Here is a 16731-nt window from a genome sequence, read left to right as displayed (position 1 = left end):
GGGTAAGGAACCTTCTCGACATACACAGCGTCTTATAGCATTGAAAAGAAGAAAGGCTCCTATATAACAAGCAGCCTGAAAACTTCCACAGGATGGGCTCGTCCGGGATTTGAACCCGGGACCTCTCGCACCCGAAGCGAGAATCATACCCCTAGACCAACGAGCCTGAGTGGCCAGGAGACATTTTGAACAATTACTGAAGCGTCTTTCAGAAAACAGCAGGGCTATTTGGCTCGTCTCCCTATAAGTGAGCCACACAAAGTCATGTTTTCTCTCAAGTTGTTGTTTTTTCACTCCAGCAAGGAAGGGGGCAGCCAATCTCCTATCGGCCAGTGAGCAGTAAAAAGGCACAGATGAGAACAGCAAGCACTTTCTGGCACTTGTACTCCTCTGCAAGTCCTGGACCCTTGCTCCATAGACTTCCACACCAGAAGCAATGAAGGGCCCACCATTTCTTGCGCCTGAGAAAGAGGTGTTTGATATTTGGATTCAAACGCGCTCGCTCAGCGCTCGATCAGGCTCGATCAGGCGAGATTTATATGAGTGGCTCACAGGCCTGAAACATTCACCTGGGAGACCCAGAGTGGCTGACTTCCCAGTATGGCCATTGTTGGGCGAGTCTCCTCCTTTCCTCCTGCCTCAATCTAGAATTGGCTGCAAATCACAAGAGGGAGTGCAATGTCCGTGTGTAGTGCCTACTACCAGCTACCTCTCTGTCTTCCTTATGTAAATTAGAATTTTCAAGGGGGGACCATTGGCAATCTGCTCCTCCCACATAACCAGGAAGCCCTGTTGAACATGTCTGCCTGTGTTGTTGCAGGGACAGTGCCTTCTCTGCCCAAAAGGTGGCAGGAGAGCCTCACAACAAATGATGGGATCAACTGCTTATTTCGAAACCCAGCAAGGCAGGTACTGTGATGGATTGCAAATGTAATGGAAGGTGTGCCTGCGGTGTCACTTTCAGAAATACATGGAATTGTGATTGAGGGCCCAGCCTGGTGGATTTCTCTTTATTTACTACAGGTTCCCGCAAATATTGTGGTGTGTGTGGGGAATGCACTGCAAAAATTAGGAAGACTTAAGGGTGTAAAAGGGACCTGTCAGAAGTGGGATTTGAACCCACGCCTCCATGAGGAGACCCGAAGGCTCAGCATCACTGAAGATCAAGCTCTCTTGAGTCTGGCGCCTTAGACCACTCGGCCATCCTGACGGCTCAGGGTGTGCTTAGTTCTGACTTTTCTGTCTGCACCTGCCAACGTTTCCACTTACAACGTTCACAGAAATGTCACAGGTGTAAAGGCCCCAACAATACAACATAGCTCACACAAAATAAAAATAGGCCCAAGAACAACCCCCAGATGATCGATGGAGATAACTTTGTTTCGTCTGCAAAGGTAAAAAAAAATTCTCGCGGCTCACCGTGTTCAAAGACCACCTCTTCTTAAACTTGCATTGAGATAATAAGGTTTTAGAGTGTGCACAAAAAAAGCATCCAATGCACAGTGTTTCTGCCCCGTCTCGAACCGGGGACCTTTCGCGTGTTAGGTGAACGTGATGACCACTACACTACAGAAACTACCTTGGTGCTTTCTACTGTTAGAGGAAAGTTTCTCTCAAGTCTTCACCCTACTTCTATTCTGCTGTATCAGCAGCGGCTCAGAATATGCAGAACAAGTGTGAAAACCTCAGAGATATCATCCAACATGCTTGCAATTAGACGTATTCAAAACTCACTTGTGCAGGCATCGACAGGCAAATATTTGATGCCTAAATGCCAGCGAGTACAGCTTGGGAAAGCATCACCTGGGACACACTGAGACTAAGCAGGTAGGCAGATAAAGCATGGTGATCCATTTTTCTTCTGAGGTTAGAAATATGTTGTGCAACAATGCACCCAGTATAACGAGAAATAGTCAGGCATAGTGCTTTTTTAGTAGGGTTTGTATGTTTACCTCTAAAAAGGGCTCGTCCGGGATTTGAACCCGGGACCTCTCGCACCCTAAGCGAGAATCATACCCCTAGACCAACGAGCCACGCAAGAGTCACCTCTGACACGGCTCCAGGGGTTAGTGGCAGCTAGCCAGTACATGCTGCTCTGTTCTGCAATATGATTGCTGTCTTTTCCATGACCGTCATCAAACAAGAAATTAAAAAGCCTCTGTCCTTCAGACAGTTTGTTTGCTTTAAGTGTCTGCTCGTGGTGAGGACAAGAGAAGCATTTCTTCTCTCATGCCTTGCTTTCATGAAGTAGGCCCACCCTACAGAGCAAAGTGCGAGCAAGCGAATGGCGCAAGCTATCGTCACTTCTCTTTTCGAGCTGTCACTGAGATCTCTGGAGCACACTACGTCAGGCTGGTGAGGAATAGACAGCCTCTATTATCTCAGCTTTTCTATAAAGTGAGCCAGTAAATGCAAACACTGTGAAAAACAGCAAGCTGCATTTCTGCCCGGTCTCGAACCAGGGACCTTTCGCGTGTAAGGCGAACGTGATAACCACTACACTACAGAAACAGACACTACCTCAGGAATCTTGTTGGCGTGTATTGGGTTGGAACGCACAGACTAAGGGCCAACGTCCTTGAAGCTCAAAGTTGGGCTCTCCTTACCCAGTCTCTCTTTCTTTGGAAGACAGGAATGAGGACCACTTTTTTCCCCAAGAGGCGATTTTGAAACCATATCCTGAAATGACACTAGAAAAACTCTTTGCATGTAATGTTCCTACACTGCTGGTCCAGCCCAGAAAAGCAGTTGCAAGGAAGTCCTGCACTCCTTTATCATGTCAAAAGTGGAAAATAGCGTGCAGGGTAAGGAACCTTCTCGACATACACAGCGTCTTATAGCATTGAAAAGAAGAAAGGCTCCTATATGACAAGCAGCCTGAAAACTTCCACAGGATGGGCTCGTCCGGGATTTGAACCCGGGACCTCTCGCACCCGAAGCGAGAATCATACCCCTAGACCAACGAGCCTGAGTGGCCAGGAGACATTTTGAACAATTACTGAAGCGTCTTTCAGAAAACAGCAGGGCTATTTGGCTCGTCTCCCTATAAGTGAGCCACACAAAGTCATGTTTTCTCTCAAGTTGTTGTTTTTTCACTCCAGCAAGGAAGGGGGCAGCCAATCTCCTATCGGCCAGTGAGCAGTAAAAAGGCACAGATGAGAACAGCAAGCACTTTCTGGCACTTGTACTCCTCTGCAAGTCCTGGACCCTTGCTCCATAGACTTCCACACCAGAAGCAATGAAGGGCCCACCATTTCTTGCGCCTGAGAAAGAGGTGTTTGATATTTGGATTCAAACGCGCTCGCTCAGCGCTCGATCAGGCTCGATCAGGCGAGATTTATATGAGTGGCTCACAGGCCTGAAACATTCACCTGGGAGACCCAGAGTGGCTGACTTCCCAGTATGGCCATTGTTGGGCGAGTCTCCTCCTTTCCTCCTGCCTCAATCTAGAATTGGCTGCAAATCACAAGAGGGAGTGCAATGTCCGTGTGTAGTGCCTACTACCAGCTACCTCTCTGTCTTCCTTATGTAAATTAGAATTTTCAAGGGGGGACCATTGGCAATCTGCTCCTCCCACATAACCAGGAAGCCCTGTTGAACATGTCTGCCTGTGTTGTTGCAGGGACAGTGCCTTCTCTGCCCAAAAGGTGGCAGGAGAGCCTCACAACAAATGATGGGATCAACTGCTTATTTCGAAACCCAGCAAGGCAGTTACTGTGATGGATTGCAAATGTAATGGAAGGTGTGCCTGCGGTGTCACTTTCAGAAATACATGGAATTGTGATTGAGGGCCCAGCCTGGTGGATTTCTCTTTATTTACTACAGGTTCCCGCAAATATTGTGGTGTGTGTGGGGAATGCACTGCAAAAATTAGGAAGACTTAAGGGTGTAAAAGGGACCTGTCAGAAGTGGGATTTGAACCCACGCCTCCATGAGGAGACCAGAAGGCTCAGCATCACTGAAGATCAAGCTCTCTTGAGTCTGGCGCCTTAGACCACTCGGCCATCCTGACGGCTCAGGGTGTGCTTAGTTCTGACTTTTCTGTCTGCACCTGCCAACGTTTCCACTTACAACGTTCACAGAAATGTCACAGGTGTAAAGGCCCCAACAATACAACATAGCTCACACAAAATAAAAATAGGCCCAAGAACAACCCCCAGATGATCGATGGAGATAACTTTGTTTCGTCTGCAAAGGTAAAAAAAATTCTCGCGGCTCACCGTGTTCAAAGACCACCTCTTCTTAAACTTGCATTGAGATAATAAGGTTTTAGAGTGTGCACAAAAAAAGCATCCAATGCACAGTGTTTCTGCCCCGTCTCGAACCGGGGACCTTTCGCGTGTTAGGCGAACGTGATGACCACTACACTACAGAAACTACCTTGGTGCTTTCTACTGTTAGAGGAAAGTTTCTCTCAAGTCTTCACCCTACTTCTATTCTGCTGTATCAGCAGCGGCTCAGAATGTGCAGAACAAGTGTGAAAACCTCAGAGATATCATCCAACATGCTTGCAATTAGACGTATTCAAAACTCACTTGTGCAGGCATCGACAGGCAAATATCTGATGCCTAAATGCCAGCGAGTACAGCTTGGGAAAGCATCACCTGGGACACACTGAGACTAAGCAGGTAGGCAGATAAAGCATGGTGATCCATTTTTCTTCTGAGGTTAGAAATATGTTGTGCAACAATGCACCCAGTATAACGAGAAATAGTCAGGCATAGTGCTTTTTTAGTAGGGTTTGTATGTTTACCTCTAAAAAGGGCTCGTCCGGGATTTGAACCCGGGACCTCTCGCACCCTAAGCGAGAATCATACCCCTAGACCAACGAGCCACGCAAGAGTCACCTCTGACACGGCTCCAGGGGTTAGTGGCAGCTAGCCAGTACATGCTGCTCTGTTCTGCAATATGATTGCTGTCTTTTCCATGACCGTCATCAAACAAGAAATTAAAAAGCCTCTGTCCTTCAGACAGTTTGTTTGCTTTAAGTGTCTGCTCGTGGTGAGGACAAGAGAAGCATTTCTTCTCTCATGCCTTGCTTTCATGAAGTAGGCCCACCCTACAGAGCAAAGTGCGAGCAAGCGAATGGCGCAAGCTATCGTCACTTCTCTTTTCGAGCTGTCACTGAGATCTCTGGAGCACACTACGTCAGGCTGGTGAGGAATAGACAGCCTCTATTATCTCAGCTTTTCTATAAAGTGAGCCAGTAAATGCAAACACTGTGAAAAACAGCAAGCTGCATTTCTGCCCGGTCTCGAACCAGGGACCTTTCGCGTGTAAGGCGAACGTGATAACCACTACACTACAGAAACAGACACTACCTCAGGAATCTTGTTGGCGTGTATTGGGTTGGAACGCACAGACTAAGGGCCAACGTCCTTGAAGCTCAAAGTTGGGCTCTCCTTACCCGGTCTCTCTTTCTTTGGAAGACAGGAATGAGGACCACTTTTTTCCCCAAGAGGCGATTTTGAAACCATATCCTGAAATGACACTAGAAAAACTCTTTGCATGTAATGTTCCTACACTGCTGGTCCAGCCCAGAAAAGCAGTTGCAAGGAAGTCCTGCACTCCTTTATCATGTCAAAAGTGGAAAATAGCGTGCAGGGTAAGGAACCTTCTCGACATACACAGCGTCTTATAGCATTGAAAAGAAGAAAGGCTCCTATATGACAAGCAGCCTGAAAACTTCCACAGGATGGGCTCGTCCGGGATTTGAACCCAGGACCTCTCGCACCCGAAGCGAGAATCATACCCCTAGACCAACGAGCCTGAGTGACCAGGAGACATTTTGAACAATTACTGAAGCGTCTTTCAGAAAACAGCAGGGCTATTTGGCTCGTCTCCCTATAAGTGAGCCACACAAAGTCATGTTTTCTCTCAAGTTGTTGTTTTTTCACTCCAGCAAGGAAGGGGGCAGCCAATCTCCTATCGGCCAGTGAGCAGTAAAAAGGCACAGATGAGAACAGCAAGCACTTTCTGGCACTTGTACTCCTCTGCAAGTCCTGGACCCTTGCTCCATAGACTTCCACACCAGAAGCAATGAAGGGCCCACCATTTCTTGCGCCTGAGAAAGAGGTGTTTGATATTTGGATTCAAACGCGCCCGCTCAGCGCTCGATCAGGCTCGATCAGGCGAGATTTATATGAGTGGCTCACAGGCCTGAAACATTCACCTGGGAGACCCAGAGTGGCTGACTTCCCAGTATGGCCATTGTTGGGCGAGTCTCCTCCTTTCCTCCTGCCTCAATCTAGAATTGGCTGCAAATCACAAGAGGGAGTGCAATGTCCGTGTGTAGTGCCTACTACCAGCTACCTCTCTGTCTTCCTTATGTAAATTAGAATTTTCAAGGGGGGACCATTGGCAATCTGCTCCTCCCACATAACCAGGAAGCCCTGTTGAACATGTCTGCCTGTGTTGTTGCAGGGACAGTGCCTTCTCTGCCAAAAAGGTGGCAGGAGAGCCTCACAACAAATGATGGGATCAACTGCTTATTTCGAAACCCAGCAAGGCAGTTACTGTGATGGATTGCAAATGTAATGGAAGGTGTGCCTGAGGTGTCACTTTCAGAAATACATGGAATTGTGATTGAGGGCCCAGCCTGGTGGATTTCTCTTTATTTACTACAGGTTCCCGCAAATATTGTGGTGTGTGTGGGGAATGCACTGCAAAAATTAGGAAGACTTAAGGGTGTAAAAGGGACCTGTCAGAAGTGGGATTTGAACCCACGCCTCCATGAGGAGACCAGAAGGCTCAGCATCACTGAAGATCAAGCTCTCTTGAGTCTGGCGCCTTAGACCACTCGGCCATCCTGACGGCTCAGGGTGTGCTTAGTTCTGACTTTTCTGTCTGCACCTGCCAACGTTTCCACTTACAACGTTCACAGAAATGTCACAGGTGTAAAGGCCCCAACAATACAACATAGCTCACACAAAATAAAAATAGGCCCAAGAACAACCCCCAGATGATCGATGGAGATAACTTTGTTTCGTCTGCAAAGGTAAAAAAAAAATTCTCGCGGCTCACTGTGTTCAAAGACCACCTCTTCTTAAACTTGCATTGAGATAATAAGGTTTTAGAGTGTGCACAAAAAAAGCATCCAATGCACAGTGTTTCTGCCCCGTCTCGAACCGGGGACCTTTCGCGTGTTAGGCGAACGTGATGACCACTACACTACAGAAACTACCTTGGTGCTTTCTACTGTTAGAGGAAAGTTTCTCTCAAGTCTTCACCCTACTTCTATTCTGCTGTATCAGCAGCGGCTCAGAATGTGCAGAACAAGTGTGAAAACCTCAGAGATATCATCCAACATGCTTGCAATTAGACGTATTCAAAACTCACTTGTGCAGGCATCGACAGGCAAATATCTGATGCCTAAATGCCAGCGAGTACAGCTTGGGAAAGCATGACCTGGGACACACTGAGACTAAGCAGGTAGGCAGATAAAGCATGGTGATCCATTTTTCTTCTGAGGTTAGAAATATGTTGTGCAACAATGCACCCAGTATAACGAGAAATAGTCATAGTGCTTTTTTAGTAGGGTTTGTATGTTTACCTCTAAAAAGGGCTCGTCCGGGATTTGAACCCGGGACCTCTCACACCCTAAGCGAGAATCATACCCCTAGACCAACGAGCCACGCAAGAGTCACCTCTGACACGGCTCCAGGGGTTAGTGGCAGCTAGCCAGTACATGCTGCTCTGTTCTGCAATATGATTGCTGTCTTTTCCATGACCGTCATCAAACAAGAAATTAAAAAGCCTATGTCCTTCAGACAGTTTGTTTGCTTTAAGTGTCTGCTCGTGGTGAGGACAAGAGAAGCATTTCTTCTCTCATGCCTTGCTTTCATGAAGTAGGCCCACCCTACAGAGCAAAGTGCGAGCAAGCGAATGGCGCAAGCTATCGTCACTTCTCTTTTCGAGCTGTCACTGAGATCTCTGGAGCACACTACGTCAGGCTGGTGAGGAATAGACAGCCTCTATTATCTCAGCTTTTCTATAAAGTGAGCCAGTAAATGCAAACACTGTGAAAAACAGCAAGCTGCATTTCTGCCCGGTCTCGAACCAGGGACCTTTCGCGTGTAAGGCAAACGTGATAACCACTACACTACAGAAACAGACACTACCTCAGGAATCTTGTTGGCGTGTATTGGGTTGGAACGCACAGACTAAGGGCCAACGTCCTTGAAGCTCAAAGTTGGGCTCTCCTTACCCGGTCTCTCTTTCTTTGGAAGACAGGAATGAGGACCACTTTTTTCCCCAAGAGGCGATTTTGAAACCATATCCTGAAATGACACTAGAAAAACTCTTTGCATGTAATGTTCCTACACTGCTGGTCCAGCCCAGAAAAGCAGTTGCAAGGAAGTCCTGCACTCCTTTATCATGTCAAAAGTGGAAAATAGCGTGCAGGGTAAGGAACCTTCTCGACATACACAGCGTCTTATAGCATTGAAAAGAAGAAAGGCTCCTATATAACAAGCAGCCTGAAAACTTCCACAGGATGGGCTCGTCCGGGATTTGAACCCGGGACCTCTCGCACCCGAAGCGAGAATCATACCCCTAGACCAACGAGCCTGAGTGGCCAGGAGACATTTTGAACAATTACTGAAGCGTCTTTCAGAAAACAGCAGGGCTATTTGGCTCGTCTCCCTATAAGTGAGCCACACAAAGTCATGTTTTCTCTCAAGTTGTTGTTTTTTCACTCCAGCAAGGAAGGGGGCAGCCAATCTCCTATCGGCCAGTGAGCAGTAAAAAGGCACAGATGAGAACAGCAAGCACTTTCTGGCACTTGTACTCCTCTGCAAGTCCTGGACCCTTGCTCCATAGACTTCCACACCAGAAGCAATGAAGGGCCCACCATTTCTTGCGCCTGAGAAAGAGGTGTTTGATATTTGGATTCAAACGCGCTCGCTCAGCGCTCGATCAGGCTCGATCAGGCGAGATTTATATGAGTGGCTCACAGGCCTGAAACATTCACCTGGGAGACCCAGAGTGGCTGACTTCCCAGTATGGCCATTGTTGGGCGAGTCTCCTCCTTTCCTCCTGCCTCAATCTAGAATTGGCTGCAAATCACAAGAGGGAGTGCAATGTCCGTGTGTAGTGCCTACTACCAGCTACCTCTCTGTCTTCCTTATGTAAATTAGAATTTTCAAGGGGGGACCATTGGCAATCTGCTCCTCCCACATAACCAGGAAGCCCTGTTGAACATGTCTGCCTGTGTTGTTGCAGGGACAGTGCCTTCTCTGCCCAAAAGGTGGCAGGAGAGCCTCACAACAAATGATGGGATCAACTGCTTATTTCGAAACCCAGCAAGGCAGGTACTGTGATGGATTGCAAATGTAATGGAAGGTGTGCCTGCGGTGTCACTTTCAGAAATACATGGAATTGTGATTGAGGGCCCAGCCTGGTGGATTTCTCTTTATTTACTACAGGTTCCCGCAAATATTGTGGTGTGTGTGGGGAATGCACTGCAAAAATTAGGAAGACTTAAGGGTGTAAAAGGGACCTGTCAGAAGTGGGATTTGAACCCACGCCTCCATGAGGAGACCAGAAGGCTCAGCATCACTGAAGATCAAGCTCTCTTGAGTCTGGCGCCTTAGACCACTCGGCCATCCTGACGGCTCAGGGTGTGCTTAGTTCTGACTTTTCTGTCTGCACCTGCCAACGTTTCCACTTACAACGTTCACAGAAATGTCACAGGTGTAAAGGCCCCAACAATACAACATAGCTCACACAAAATAAAAATAGGCCCAAGAACAACCCCCAGATGATCGATGGAGATAACTTTGTTTCGTCTGCAAAGGTAAAAAAAAATTCTCGCGGCTCACCGTGTTCAAAGACCACCTCTTCTTAAACTTGCATTGAGATAATAAGGTTTTAGAGTGTGCACAAAAAAAGCATCCAATGCACAGTGTTTCTGCCCCGTCTCGAACCGGGGACCTTTCGCGTGTTAGGTGAACGTGATGACCACTACACTACAGAAACTACCTTGGTGCTTTCTACTGTTAGAGGAAAGTTTCTCTCAAGTCTTCACCCTACTTCTATTCTGCTGTATCAGCAGCGGCTCAGAATATGCAGAACAAGTGTGAAAACCTCAGAGATATCATCCAACATGCTTGCAATTAGACGTATTCAAAACTCACTTGTGCAGGCATCGACAGGCAAATATTTGATGCCTAAATGCCAGCGAGTACAGCTTGGGAAAGCATCACCTGGGACACACTGAGACTAAGCAGGTAGGCAGATAAAGCATGGTGATCCATTTTTCTTCTGAGGTTAGAAATATGTTGTGCAACAATGCACCCAGTATAACGAGAAATAGTCAGGCATAGTGCTTTTTTAGTAGGGTTTGTATGTTTACCTCTAAAAAGGGCTCGTCCGGGATTTGAACCCGGGACCTCTCGCACCCTAAGCGAGAATCATACCCCTAGACCAACGAGCCACGCAAGAGTCACCTCTGACACGGCTCCAGGGGTTAGTGGCAGCTAGCCAGTACATGCTGCTCTGTTCTGCAATATGATTGCTGTCTTTTCCATGACCGTCATCAAACAAGAAATTAAAAAGCCTCTGTCCTTCAGACAGTTTGTTTGCTTTAAGTGTCTGCTCGTGGTGAGGACAAGAGAAGCATTTCTTCTCTCATGCCTTGCTTTCATGAAGTAGGCCCACCCTACAGAGCAAAGTGCGAGCAAGCGAATGGCGCAAGCTATCGTCACTTCTCTTTTCGAGCTGTCACTGAGATCTCTGGAGCACACTACGTCAGGCTGGTGAGGAATAGACAGCCTCTATTATCTCAGCTTTTCTATAAAGTGAGCCAGTAAATGCAAACACTGTGAAAAACAGCAAGCTGCATTTCTGCCCGGTCTCGAACCAGGGACCTTTCGCGTGTAAGGCGAACGTGATAACCACTACACTACAGAAACAGACACTACCTCAGGAATCTTGTTGGCGTGTATTGGGTTGGAACGCACAGACTAAGGGCCAACGTCCTTGAAGCTCAAAGTTGGGCTCTCCTTACCCGGTCTCTCTTTCTTTGGAAGACAGGAATGAGGACCACTTTTTTCCCCAAGAGGCGATTTTGAAACCATATCCTGAAATGACACTAGAAAAACTCTTTGCATGTAATGTTCCTACACTGCTGGTCCAGCCCAGAAAAGCAGTTGCAAGGAAGTCCTGCACTCCTTTATCATGTCAAAAGTGGAAAATAGCGTGCAGGGTAAGGAACCTTCTCGACATACACAGCGTCTTATAGCATTGAAAAGAAGAAAGGCTCCTATATGACAAGCAGCCTGAAAACTTCCACAGGATGGGCTCGTCCGGGATTTGAACCCGGGACCTCTCGCACCCGAAGCGAGAATCATACCCCTAGACCAACGAGCCTGAGTGGCCAGGAGACATTTTGAACAATTACTGAAGCGTCTTTCAGAAAACAGCAGGGCTATTTGGCTCGTCTCCCTATAAGTGAGCCACACAAAGTCATGTTTTCTCTCAAGTTGTTGTTTTTTCACTCCAGCAAGGAAGGGGGCAGCCAATCTCCTATCGGCCAGTGAGCAGTAAAAAGGCACAGATGAGAACAGCAAGCACTTTCTGGCACTTGTACTCCTCTGCAAGTCCTGGACCCTTGCTCCATAGACTTCCACACCAGAAGCAATGAAGGGCCCACCATTTCTTGCGCCTGAGAAAGAGGTGTTTGATATTTGGATTCAAACGCGCCCGCTCAGCGCTCGATCAGGCTCGATCAGGCGAGATTTATATGAGTGGCTCACAGGCCTGAAACATTCACCTGGGAGACCCAGAGTGGCTGACTTCCCAGTATGGCCATTGTTGGGCGAGTCTCCTCCTTTCCTCCTGCCTCAATCTAGAATTGGCTGCAAATCACAAGAGGGAGTGCAATGTCCGTGTGTAGTGCCTACTACCAGCTACCTCTCTGTCTTCCTTATGTAAATTAGAATTTTCAAGGGGGGACCATTGGCAATCTGCTCCTCCCACATAACCAGGAAGCCCTGTTGAACATGTCTGCCTGTGTTGTTGCAGGGACAGTGCCTTCTCTGCCAAAAAGGTGGCAGGAGAGCCTCACAACAAATGATGGGATCAACTGCTTATTTCGAAACCCAGCAAGGCAGTTACTGTGATGGATTGCAAATGTAATGGAAGGTGTGCCTGCGGTGTCACTTTCAGAAATACATGGAATTGTGATTGAGGGCCCAGCCTGGTGGATTTCTCTTTATTTACTACAGGTTCCCGCAAATATTGTGGTGTGTGTGGGGAATGCACTGCAAAAATTAGGAAGACTTAAGGGTGTAAAAGGGACCTGTCAGAAGTGGGATTTGAACCCACGCCTCCATGAGGAGACCAGAAGGCTCAGCATCACTGAAGATCAAGCTCTCTTGAGTCTGGCGCCTTAGACCACTCGGCCATCCTGACGGCTCAGGGTGTGCTTAGTTCTGACTTTTCTGTCTGCACCTGCCAACGTTTCCACTTACAACGTTCACAGAAATGTCACAGGTGTAAAGGCCCCAACAATACAACATAGCTCACACAAAATAAAAATAGGCCCAAGAACAACCCCCAGATGATCGATGGAGATAACTTTGTTTCGTCTGCAAAGGTAAAAAAAAATTCTCGCGGCTCACTGTGTTCAAAGACCACCTCTTCTTAAACTTGCATTGAGATAATAAGGTTTTAGAGTGTGCACAAAAAAAGCATCCAATGCACAGTGTTTCTGCCCCGTCTCGAACCGGGGACCTTTCGCGTGTTAGGCGAACGTGATGACCACTACACTACAGAAACTACCTTGGTGCTTTCTACTGTTAGAGGAAAGTTTCTCTCAAGTCTTCACCCTACTTCTATTCTGCTGTATCAGCAGCGGCTCAGAATGTGCAGAACAAGTGTGAAAACCTCAGAGATATCATCCAACATGCTTGCAATTAGACGTATTCAAAACTCACTTGTGCAGGCATCGACAGGCAAATATCTGATGCCTAAATGCCAGCGAGTACAGCTTGGGAAAGCATGACCTGGGACACACTGAGACTAAGCAGGTAGGCAGATAAAGCATGGTGATCCATTTTTCTTCTGAGGTTAGAAATATGTTGTGCAACAATGCACCCAGTATAACGAGAAATAGTCATAGTGCTTTTTTAGTAGGGTTTGTATGTTTACCTCTAAAAAGGGCTCGTCCGGGATTTGAACCCGGGACCTCTCACACCCTAAGCGAGAATCATACCCCTAGACCAACGAGCCACGCAAGAGTCACCTCTGACACGGCTCCAGGGGTTAGTGGCAGCTAGCCAGTACATGCTGCTCTGTTCTGCAATATGATTGCTGTCTTTTCCATGACCGTCATCAAACAAGAAATTAAAAAGCCTATGTCCTTCAGACAGTTTGTTTGCTTTAAGTGTCTGCTCGTGGTGAGGACAAGAGAAGCATTTCTTCTCTCATGCCTTGCTTTCATGAAGTAGGCCCACCCTACAGAGCAAAGTGCGAGCAAGCGAATGGCGCAAGCTATCGTCACTTCTCTTTTCGAGCTGTCACTGAGATCTCTGGAGCACACTACGTCAGGCTGGTGAGGAATAGACAGCCTCTATTATCTCAGCTTTTCTATAAAGTGAGCCAGTAAATGCAAACACTGTGAAAAACAGCAAGCTGCATTTCTGCCCGGTCTCGAACCAGGGACCTTTCGCGTGTAAGGCAAACGTGATAACCACTACACTACAGAAACAGACACTACCTCAGGAATCTTGTTGGCGTGTATTGGGTTGGAACGCACAGACTAAGGGCCAACGTCCTTGAAGCTCAAAGTTGGGCTCTCCTTACCCGGTCTCTCTTTCTTTGGAAGACAGGAATGAGGACCACTTTTTTCCCCAAGAGGCGATTTTGAAACCATATCCTGAAATGACACTAGAAAAACTCTTTGCATGTAATGTTCCTACACTGCTGGTCCAGCCCAGAAAAGCAGTTGCAAGGAAGTCCTGCACTCCTTTATCATGTCAAAAGTGGAAAATAGCGTGCAGGGTAAGGAACCTTCTCGACATACACAGCGTCTTATAGCATTGAAAAGAAGAAAGGCTCCTATATAACAAGCAGCCTGAAAACTTCCACAGGATGGGCTCGTCCGGGATTTGAACCCGGGACCTCTCGCACCCGAAGCGAGAATCATACCCCTAGACCAACGAGCCTGAGTGGCCAGGAGACATTTTGAACAATTACTGAAGCGTCTTTCAGAAAACAGCAGGGCTATTTGGCTCGTCTCCCTATAAGTGAGCCACACAAAGTCATGTTTTCTCTCAAGTTGTTGTTTTTTCACTCCAGCAAGGAAGGGGGCAGCCAATCTCCTATCGGCCAGTGAGCAGTAAAAAGGCACAGATGAGAACAGCAAGCACTTTCTGGCACTTGTACTCCTCTGCAAGTCCTGGACCCTTGCTCCATAGACTTCCACACCAGAAGCAATGAAGGGCCCACCATTTCTTGCGCCTGAGAAAGAGGTGTTTGATATTTGGATTCAAACGCGCTCGCTCAGCGCTCGATCAGGCTCGATCAGGCGAGATTTATATGAGTGGCTCACAGGCCTGAAACATTCACCTGGGAGACCCAGAGTGGCTGACTTCCCAGTATGGCCATTGTTGGGCGAGTCTCCTCCTTTCCTCCTGCCTCAATCTAGAATTGGCTGCAAATCACAAGAGGGAGTGCAATGTCCGTGTGTAGTGCCTACTACCAGCTACCTCTCTGTCTTCCTTATGTAAATTAGAATTTTCAAGGGGGGACCATTGGCAATCTGCTCCTCCCACATAACCAGGAAGCCCTGTTGAACATGTCTGCCTGTGTTGTTGCAGGGACAGTGCCTTCTCTGCCCAAAAGGTGGCAGGAGAGCCTCACAACAAATGATGGGATCAACTGCTTATTTCGAAACCCAGCAAGGCAGGTACTGTGATGGATTGCAAATGTAATGGAAGGTGTGCCTGCGGTGTCACTTTCAGAAATACATGGAATTGTGATTGAGGGCCCAGCCTGGTGGATTTCTCTTTATTTACTACAGGTTCCCGCAAATATTGTGGTGTGTGTGGGGAATGCACTGCAAAAATTAGGAAGACTTAAGGGTGTAAAAGGGACCTGTCAGAAGTGGGATTTGAACCCACGCCTCCATGAGGAGACCCGAAGGCTCAGCATCACTGAAGATCAAGCTCTCTTGAGTCTGGCGCCTTAGACCACTCGGCCATCCTGACGGCTCAGGGTGTGCTTAGTTCTGACTTTTCTGTCTGCACCTGCCAACGTTTCCACTTACAACGTTCACAGAAATGTCACAGGTGTAAAGGCCCCAACAATACAACATAGCTCACACAAAATAAAAATAGGCCCAAGAACAACCCCCAGATGATCGATGGAGATAACTTTGTTTCGTCTGCAAAGGTAAAAAAAAATTCTCGCGGCTCACCGTGTTCAAAGACCACCTCTTCTTAAACTTGCATTGAGATAATAAGGTTTTAGAGTGTGCACAAAAAAAGCATCCAATGCACAGTGTTTCTGCCCCGTCTCGAACCGGGGACCTTTCGCGTGTTAGGTGAACGTGATGACCACTACACTACAGAAACTACCTTGGTGCTTTCTACTGTTAGAGGAAAGTTTCTCTCAAGTCTTCACCCTACTTCTATTCTGCTGTATCAGCAGCGGCTCAGAATATGCAGAACAAGTGTGAAAACCTCAGAGATATCATCCAACATGCTTGCAATTAGACGTATTCAAAACTCACTTGTGCAGGCATCGACAGGCAAATATTTGATGCCTAAATGCCAGCGAGTACAGCTTGGGAAAGCATCACCTGGGACACACTGAGACTAAGCAGGTAGGCAGATAAAGCATGGTGATCCATTTTTCTTCTGAGGTTAGAAATATGTTGTGCAACAATGCACCCAGTATAACGAGAAATAGTCAGGCATAGTGCTTTTTTAGTAGGGTTTGTATGTTTACCTCTAAAAAGGGCTCGTCCGGGATTTGAACCCGGGACCTCTCGCACCCTAAGCGAGAATCATACCCCTAGACCAACGAGCCACGCAAGAGTCACCTCTGACACGGCTCCAGGGGTTAGTGGCAGCTAGCCAGTACATGCTGCTCTGTTCTGCAATATGATTGCTGTCTTTTCCATGACCGTCATCAAACAAGAAATTAAAAAGCCTCTGTCCTTCAGACAGTTTGTTTGCTTTAAGTGTCTGCTCGTGGTGAGGACAAGAGAAGCATTTCTTCTCTCATGCCTTGCTTTCATGAAGTAGGCCCACCCTACAGAGCAAAGTGCGAGCAAGCGAATGGCGCAAGCTATCGTCACTTCTCTTTTCGAGCTGTCACTGAGATCTCTGGAGCACACTACGTCAGGCTGGTGAGGAATAGACAGCCTCTATTATCTCAGCTTTTCTATAAAGTGAGCCAGTAAATGCAAACACTGTGAAAAACAGCAAGCTGCATTTCTGCCCGGTCTCGAACCAGGGACCTTTCGCGTGTAAGGCGAACGTGATAACCACTACACTACAGAAACAGACACTACCTCAGGAATCTTGTTGGCGTGTATTGGGTTGGAACGCACAGACTAAGGGCCAACGTCCTTGAAGCTCAAAGTTGGGCTCTCCTTACCCGGTCTCTCTTTCTTTGGAAGACAGGAATGAGGACCACTTTTTTCCCCAAGAGGCGATTTTGAAACCATATCCTGAAATGACACTAGAAAAACTCTTTGCATGTAATGTTCCTACACTGCTG

The 16731-nt window shown here is 47.4% G+C and overlaps 30 non-coding genes across 30 annotated transcripts; all 30 read right to left on the bottom strand.

The window, feature by feature from the left end:
* Positions 1-94: 94 nt before the first annotated feature.
* Positions 95-166, bottom strand: TRNAP-CGG (transfer RNA proline (anticodon CGG)). The gene has a single exon. It is a non-coding gene; the product is annotated as a tRNA-Pro (tRNA).
* Positions 167-1098: 932 nt separating this feature from the next.
* Positions 1099-1210, bottom strand: TRNAL-CAA (transfer RNA leucine (anticodon CAA)). The gene is made up of 2 exons: positions 1173-1210; positions 1099-1144 (listed from the first exon to the last, which is right to left on the bottom strand). It is a non-coding gene; the product is annotated as a tRNA-Leu (tRNA).
* Positions 1211-1503: 293 nt separating this feature from the next.
* Positions 1504-1576, bottom strand: TRNAV-AAC (transfer RNA valine (anticodon AAC)). Its single transcript has one exon. It is a non-coding gene; the product is annotated as a tRNA-Val (tRNA).
* A 385-nt stretch (positions 1577-1961) lies between these two features.
* On the bottom strand, positions 1962-2033 carry TRNAP-AGG (transfer RNA proline (anticodon AGG)). The gene has a single exon. It is a non-coding gene; the product is annotated as a tRNA-Pro (tRNA).
* A 405-nt stretch (positions 2034-2438) lies between these two features.
* On the bottom strand, positions 2439-2511 carry TRNAV-UAC (transfer RNA valine (anticodon UAC)). The gene has a single exon. It is a non-coding gene; the product is annotated as a tRNA-Val (tRNA).
* Positions 2512-2896: 385 nt separating this feature from the next.
* TRNAP-CGG (transfer RNA proline (anticodon CGG)) lies at positions 2897-2968 on the bottom strand. Its single transcript has one exon. It is a non-coding gene; the product is annotated as a tRNA-Pro (tRNA).
* Positions 2969-3900: 932 nt separating this feature from the next.
* TRNAL-CAA (transfer RNA leucine (anticodon CAA)) lies at positions 3901-4012 on the bottom strand. Its single transcript has 2 exons — positions 3975-4012; positions 3901-3946 (listed from the first exon to the last, which is right to left on the bottom strand). It is a non-coding gene; the product is annotated as a tRNA-Leu (tRNA).
* A 292-nt stretch (positions 4013-4304) lies between these two features.
* TRNAV-AAC (transfer RNA valine (anticodon AAC)) lies at positions 4305-4377 on the bottom strand. The gene has a single exon. It is a non-coding gene; the product is annotated as a tRNA-Val (tRNA).
* Positions 4378-4762: 385 nt separating this feature from the next.
* Positions 4763-4834, bottom strand: TRNAP-AGG (transfer RNA proline (anticodon AGG)). The gene has a single exon. It is a non-coding gene; the product is annotated as a tRNA-Pro (tRNA).
* Positions 4835-5239: 405 nt separating this feature from the next.
* TRNAV-UAC (transfer RNA valine (anticodon UAC)) lies at positions 5240-5312 on the bottom strand. Its single transcript has one exon. It is a non-coding gene; the product is annotated as a tRNA-Val (tRNA).
* Positions 5313-5697: 385 nt separating this feature from the next.
* Positions 5698-5769, bottom strand: TRNAP-CGG (transfer RNA proline (anticodon CGG)). The gene has a single exon. It is a non-coding gene; the product is annotated as a tRNA-Pro (tRNA).
* Positions 5770-6701: 932 nt separating this feature from the next.
* On the bottom strand, positions 6702-6813 carry TRNAL-CAA (transfer RNA leucine (anticodon CAA)). The gene is made up of 2 exons: positions 6776-6813; positions 6702-6747 (listed from the first exon to the last, which is right to left on the bottom strand). It is a non-coding gene; the product is annotated as a tRNA-Leu (tRNA).
* Positions 6814-7107: 294 nt separating this feature from the next.
* TRNAV-AAC (transfer RNA valine (anticodon AAC)) lies at positions 7108-7180 on the bottom strand. Its single transcript has one exon. It is a non-coding gene; the product is annotated as a tRNA-Val (tRNA).
* A 381-nt stretch (positions 7181-7561) lies between these two features.
* On the bottom strand, positions 7562-7633 carry TRNAP-AGG (transfer RNA proline (anticodon AGG)). The gene has a single exon. It is a non-coding gene; the product is annotated as a tRNA-Pro (tRNA).
* A 405-nt stretch (positions 7634-8038) lies between these two features.
* On the bottom strand, positions 8039-8111 carry TRNAV-UAC (transfer RNA valine (anticodon UAC)). Its single transcript has one exon. It is a non-coding gene; the product is annotated as a tRNA-Val (tRNA).
* A 385-nt stretch (positions 8112-8496) lies between these two features.
* On the bottom strand, positions 8497-8568 carry TRNAP-CGG (transfer RNA proline (anticodon CGG)). The gene has a single exon. It is a non-coding gene; the product is annotated as a tRNA-Pro (tRNA).
* Positions 8569-9500: 932 nt separating this feature from the next.
* TRNAL-CAA (transfer RNA leucine (anticodon CAA)) lies at positions 9501-9612 on the bottom strand. The gene is made up of 2 exons: positions 9575-9612; positions 9501-9546 (listed from the first exon to the last, which is right to left on the bottom strand). It is a non-coding gene; the product is annotated as a tRNA-Leu (tRNA).
* Positions 9613-9905: 293 nt separating this feature from the next.
* Positions 9906-9978, bottom strand: TRNAV-AAC (transfer RNA valine (anticodon AAC)). The gene has a single exon. It is a non-coding gene; the product is annotated as a tRNA-Val (tRNA).
* Positions 9979-10363: 385 nt separating this feature from the next.
* TRNAP-AGG (transfer RNA proline (anticodon AGG)) lies at positions 10364-10435 on the bottom strand. Its single transcript has one exon. It is a non-coding gene; the product is annotated as a tRNA-Pro (tRNA).
* Positions 10436-10840: 405 nt separating this feature from the next.
* Positions 10841-10913, bottom strand: TRNAV-UAC (transfer RNA valine (anticodon UAC)). The gene has a single exon. It is a non-coding gene; the product is annotated as a tRNA-Val (tRNA).
* A 385-nt stretch (positions 10914-11298) lies between these two features.
* On the bottom strand, positions 11299-11370 carry TRNAP-CGG (transfer RNA proline (anticodon CGG)). Its single transcript has one exon. It is a non-coding gene; the product is annotated as a tRNA-Pro (tRNA).
* A 932-nt stretch (positions 11371-12302) lies between these two features.
* TRNAL-CAA (transfer RNA leucine (anticodon CAA)) lies at positions 12303-12414 on the bottom strand. Its single transcript has 2 exons — positions 12377-12414; positions 12303-12348 (listed from the first exon to the last, which is right to left on the bottom strand). It is a non-coding gene; the product is annotated as a tRNA-Leu (tRNA).
* A 293-nt stretch (positions 12415-12707) lies between these two features.
* TRNAV-AAC (transfer RNA valine (anticodon AAC)) lies at positions 12708-12780 on the bottom strand. Its single transcript has one exon. It is a non-coding gene; the product is annotated as a tRNA-Val (tRNA).
* Positions 12781-13161: 381 nt separating this feature from the next.
* Positions 13162-13233, bottom strand: TRNAP-AGG (transfer RNA proline (anticodon AGG)). Its single transcript has one exon. It is a non-coding gene; the product is annotated as a tRNA-Pro (tRNA).
* A 405-nt stretch (positions 13234-13638) lies between these two features.
* TRNAV-UAC (transfer RNA valine (anticodon UAC)) lies at positions 13639-13711 on the bottom strand. Its single transcript has one exon. It is a non-coding gene; the product is annotated as a tRNA-Val (tRNA).
* A 385-nt stretch (positions 13712-14096) lies between these two features.
* On the bottom strand, positions 14097-14168 carry TRNAP-CGG (transfer RNA proline (anticodon CGG)). The gene has a single exon. It is a non-coding gene; the product is annotated as a tRNA-Pro (tRNA).
* A 932-nt stretch (positions 14169-15100) lies between these two features.
* On the bottom strand, positions 15101-15212 carry TRNAL-CAA (transfer RNA leucine (anticodon CAA)). The gene is made up of 2 exons: positions 15175-15212; positions 15101-15146 (listed from the first exon to the last, which is right to left on the bottom strand). It is a non-coding gene; the product is annotated as a tRNA-Leu (tRNA).
* Positions 15213-15505: 293 nt separating this feature from the next.
* Positions 15506-15578, bottom strand: TRNAV-AAC (transfer RNA valine (anticodon AAC)). Its single transcript has one exon. It is a non-coding gene; the product is annotated as a tRNA-Val (tRNA).
* Positions 15579-15963: 385 nt separating this feature from the next.
* TRNAP-AGG (transfer RNA proline (anticodon AGG)) lies at positions 15964-16035 on the bottom strand. Its single transcript has one exon. It is a non-coding gene; the product is annotated as a tRNA-Pro (tRNA).
* A 405-nt stretch (positions 16036-16440) lies between these two features.
* Positions 16441-16513, bottom strand: TRNAV-UAC (transfer RNA valine (anticodon UAC)). Its single transcript has one exon. It is a non-coding gene; the product is annotated as a tRNA-Val (tRNA).
* Positions 16514-16731: the final 218 nt, after the last annotated feature.

The sequence above is a fragment of the Lissotriton vulgaris genome, chromosome 10 (genome assembly GCF_964263255.1).
Source record: "Lissotriton vulgaris chromosome 10, aLisVul1.2, whole genome shotgun sequence".
NCBI lineage: Eukaryota > Metazoa > Chordata > Amphibia > Caudata > Salamandridae > Lissotriton > Lissotriton vulgaris.
The sequence above is the reverse complement of the archived record's forward strand: the minus strand, read 5'-3'. Positions and strand labels throughout refer to the sequence as shown.